Source organism: Apodemus sylvaticus, chromosome 3, assembly GCF_947179515.1.
Source record: "Apodemus sylvaticus chromosome 3, mApoSyl1.1, whole genome shotgun sequence".
Classification (NCBI taxonomy): Eukaryota; Metazoa; Chordata; class Mammalia; order Rodentia; family Muridae; genus Apodemus; species Apodemus sylvaticus.
The window spans coordinates 133,865,685-133,870,805 of NC_067474.1; the positions used below are offsets into that span (position 1 = coordinate 133,865,685).

Sequence of the window (5,121 nt, forward strand, 5' to 3'; positions counted from 1 at the left end):
CCTGTCCTCAGAAGCATTGCAGGTGTGTCTGCTGTGTCACATGTATGTCAGAAGGTGGCAGAATGCCGGGCAGTGGTGGCACATGCCTGTAATCCCAACATGGCCCCACAGATGTCCACAGATAGTGCCTGGTACACAGACCAACAGTGGAGAAACGAAAGAGAAAGAGAAACAGAAGGAGGTGAACACATGAAGAAAGGCAGAACTGGAGACTGGAGGGTAGTAAGGAGCACACTAAAACTATAGGATTCCCATGATACAGAGCAACAACAGGATATCTGAGAAGAGTCCCAGTAAGGTTCAGTATTGAGAGTGTAGCAGAAGCCAGAGCCCTGGTACCAGACCGATGACTCATTGCGAGGAACATTTGAAAGCAAATAAGTGTGGGCAAAAGGGTACCCTGTGGAATATGCTGTGACATACAACTTCCACAATGAGATTTTTGTTTCCCTCTGTCTCTGTTGGGGAGGAGGTTGCAAGGTACAGCTGGAGTGAGAGACCATGGAGAGGGGGAGGGGAGTAGTATTGGGATGTGTGATGAGAAATTCATACACAAAATAAAATAAAAAGTTAAAAATAAATAAAAAGATTAAAGACTTGCTGCCATAAAAAAAGAAAAAAGAAAGAAAAACCAAAATAAATAATAATAATACATAACAAAAACTTCTAGAATTCTCTGACAGTGGCATCAACAAGATTAGACAAAAATACCAGGCCCTCCTTCCCCTAGAAAAGTAAACAACAGATTGACTAGAAATAGCATTGTGGGAGTGCTAGAAGCCGGCGGGGACAAAGAACAAGCTGACACTCCATCAGGAAGCAACAGCTCTTTATTCTTCTGTTTTAATGCTTTTATATTTGTTATTGTTGGGGGAAAAAATGGTCTCTCTACAAATCTCTGGTTGTCCTGTATGTAGACCAGGCTGGCCTCCAGCTCACAGAGATCAGCCTGCCTCTGACTCCTGGAGGGCTGGGATTAAAGGTGTGCACCACCACACCCAGATAAACTTGTTTATTTTTACTATATGAATATTTTGCCTACATGCCTGTATATATACCACATGTGTGCCTATTAGAAATGGTTGTGAACCACCATGTGGGTGCTGGGAGTTAAACCCAGTCCTCTGCAAGAGCAACAAGTGCTCTTAACCTCTGAACCAGCTCTCCAGCCCCAAAGCAACATTTTGTTTAATGGTAGATGACTTCGTGACATTTTTAAGACATCTTTGTCTAAGACCTTTCAGACATAGCGTAATTTGGAAGCAGCCAAATCCTCCATTTCCCTCCAGAGAGAAGAGGGAGTGAATACTGTTTTCAGTATTCTGGTTTGTCTGAGTCTCACAGAAGGAACTTATTTTGTCCTGTGTGACCCAGGGGTCGGACAGCAGCAGTTGTCATCGTATCATTTGGATATGGTGTGGAAGATGCTGAGTGATGACAGACCCATGGCATGTCCAGGGCTGGTGGCAGCCTGGGCTACAGATAGCAGACAGCAAAGCACCCACGGCTCTAACAAACAACAACAAACAAAACAAAAATCTGTTGGAACTGGGCATGAACGTTCTTCAGTTCAGAACATGCGTGCAATCATGGGGAACAGTGGTTCAGAGCATACCACTCATGTAACAAGTCACCTGTACACACCTGTAACACCTGTAACAGCAGCTCCAGCAGAGTAGAGACAGGAGGATTCATGGAGGTTGACAGCTCCCTTTCTAACTGAGAAAAAATGACCCCCACTGGTAGAGAGAGACCCTGCCTCAAAAGGAATAGTCAGCGAATAACAGACACATTCCCACTGCCCTCTTCTGTACCCCCCCCACACACACAAGTAAATAAACAAATCAGCTATAACAATATATCAAAGACCCATAGATAAGATTAGGAACAAGACAAAGATGCCAGCTTTCAGCACTATAATATAGTACTAGAGATCCCAAACAGAGCAATTAGGTATGAAAATCAAAGAACACTCACCGCCTTAATCTGCGTTCTATTGCTGAGAAGAAACACCATGGCCATGGCAAGGCACTTAACAGGACTTGCTTACAGCTTCAGAGGTTTAGTCCATTATCCACCATGTCAGGAAGCATGGTGGTACACAGACAGACGTGGTGCCAGAGAAGTAGCTGAGAGTTCTACACCTGGATCCCCATGCAGCAGGAAGAGAGACACTGGGTCTGACTTAAGCTTTTAAAACCTCAAAGCCCACTCCCAGTGACACACTTCCTCCAACCAAGCTACACCTACTCCAACAAGGCCACACCCCCTAATCCTTCTCAAGCAGTGCCACTCCCCGATGACTAAGCATCCAAATATAGGAGCCTATGGGGGCCATTCTTATTCACACCACTACGGTATTCATATTGGAAAGGAAGAAGCAATACTGTACTAACACACATGAGTGGCTAAAGAGACAGTTCCGCAGGTAAGAGCATGACCTGCTTGTAGGGAGGTTCACAAACTCCCGTAACCCTGGCTTCAGGAAATCTGATGCCTTCTTTCAGTTCCCTAAGTGCGCATATGCTCATGTGCACTTATTCCCACACATAGACACACATGCACACACATACTTAAAAATAGTAAAAAATAAATCTTTTTTAAAGTAAGCAACATAATCTTATACAGAAAACTCTAAATATTCCACACCAAAAAAAAATGCTAAGAATAATAAATGAATCCAGCAAAATTACAGGATCCAAAGCCAGCACACACCCATCAGCTGTGTTCTTGTGTGCTAACGATGAACAAGCCAAAAGGAAAGTTAAGGGGAAATACTCCTCGACAACAGAATCACAAAGAAGGAAAATGCTTGGGAATCAAGCTAACCATGCATGCAGTAAGTAACCATTGCATATGGAGACCACGGAACTACAGGGTTCAGTGGCATTCATCCCTAGAAACATGCTGTGTTAATGGGAAGACAGAATAGTGTTTAGATGTCAATACTAAGTCTCAAAAACAAAAGGCAGTGGGGCTGGAAATATGACCCCATGATTAAGAGCACTGAGTGCTCTTGCAGAGGACTCAGGTTCAATTTCCAGTACCCACAAGATGGCTCACAACATCCACTTCTGACCACAGCAGGCAATGAACACACATGGTAACATATACACACAGCCAAAAGACTTATATGCATATAAAAAAACACATGGGTAATTTTTTTTACAACAGCAACAACAACTATAGAAAGCAATACACAAGTTCTATAACATTTTTATCCAAAACCCAGGAGTTTTACAGAAATAGAAACATAAATCTCAAATAAAGATGAATTCTCAAGGGACCCCAGATAGCCACAACACTGAAAGTCAAAATCCAGGGTACCACATGTTGTGGGAAATATTAAAAAATGAATCAGCACTTGCTTGTGCCAGCAACTCTCTGCCTTGGCAGCCTGGCTGGCTATGCACAAGCAGGCAATGGCCAACCTGTTTTTATCTTGTGGAGACTCTGACTCGGTGCTCCAAAATCTCTCCACCCAGCTCACTAGGTTCCCACTGGCGGGTTGCTACCATGCCAGCCCCAATGCTTCAAAACCCCCACTGCCTTTGTGGTGCACATCAGGCAAACCCACACTTCACTGCCGTACCTTTCTCTCTTAAACCCAGATGAGCTGCAATGTGAGGGGAAACACCACACAAACTTAGTTTAGAAAAAATGGTAACTCAATCACTGGGTGCAAAAATTAAAATTCTAATCTTGTAAGCCATATTAAATCTAAATCCTCCAGTGGTGAATCCTAATGAATCTGCCCTTGAAACTGGGAGACACTCATAGCTACATCTTGTCCTCACACTATCCCCGTCCAAAGAGCCTAACTCTCTCCTGCTTCCTCTCTTCCTCTGTCCAACCCGGAAGTACCTTCTGCTCTCCCAGTGACTGGCTCTTTTATTCATTTGGGTATCGGTTCACAAGAAGTCACCTGAGCACATGACTCACTCCTTGTCTACAACTCCTTGATCCCTTCATTGACCTCAACTACATGGTCTACATGTTCCAATATGACTCTACCCATGGCAAATTTGATGCCACAGTCAAGGCTGAGAATGGGAAGTTTGTCATCAACGGGAAGCCCATCCCCATCTTCCAGGAGTGAGACCCTGCTAACTTCGAATAGGGTGACTGATGCTGGTGCTGAGTATGTCGTGGAGTCTACTGGTGTCTTCACCACCATGGAGAAGGCTGGGGCCCACTTGAAGGGTGGGGCCAAAAGGATCATCCTCTCTGCCCCTTCTACTGATGCCCCCATGTTTGTGATGAGTGTGAACCATGAGTAGTAATATGACAACTCACTCAAGATTGTCAGCAATACATCCTGCATCACTAACTGCTTAGCCCCCTTGGCCAAGGACATCCATGACAACTTTGGCACCATGGAAGGGCTCATGACCACTGTCCATGCCATCATTGCCACTCAGAAGACTGTGGATGGTCCCTCTGGAAAGCTATGGTGTGATGGCCATGGGGCTGCCCAGAATATCATCCCTGCATCCACTGGCCAAGGCTATAGGCAAAGTCATCCCAGAGCTGAACGGGAAACTCACTGGCATAGCCTTCTGTGTTTCTACACCCAATGTGGATCTGACATGGCACCTGGAGAAAGCTGACAAGTATGATGACATTAAGAAGGTGGTGAAACAGGCATCTGAGGGCCCACTAAAGATCATCCTGGGCGACACTGAGGACCAGGTTGTCTCCTGCAATTTCAACAGCAACTCCCACTATTCCACCTTTGATGCTGGGGCTGGCATTGCTCTCAATGACAACCTTGTAAAACTCATTTTCTGATATAACAATGAATATGGCTACAGCAACAGAGTCATCGACCTCATGGTCTCCATGGCCTCCAAGGAGTAAGAAGCCCTGGACCACTCACTCCAGCAAGAAAGCAAGAGAGAGGCCCTTGGTTGCTGAGGAGTCCCTGTCCCAACTTGGCCACCAATACTAAGTATCTCCCTCACAATTTCCATCCCAGACCCCCATAATAATAGGAGGGCTTAGGGAGCACTCCCTACTCTCTTGACTACCAGCAATAAAAGTTCACTGCACCCCAAAAAAAAGAAAAGAAAAGAAAAGAAAAGAAAAGAAAAGAAAGAAAACCTTCCTTTGCCAGTCTGT

The 5,121-nt window shown here is 44.9% G+C and overlaps 2 pseudogenes; both read left to right on the forward strand.

Annotated features, from left to right (window-relative positions):
• Nucleotides 1–85, forward strand: LOC127681995 (uncharacterized; annotated as a pseudogene).
• Nucleotides 86–3,958: 3,873 nt separating this feature from the next.
• LOC127680363 (glyceraldehyde-3-phosphate dehydrogenase-like) lies at nt 3,959–4,860 on the forward strand (annotated as a pseudogene).
• Nucleotides 4,861–5,121: the final 261 nt, after the last annotated feature.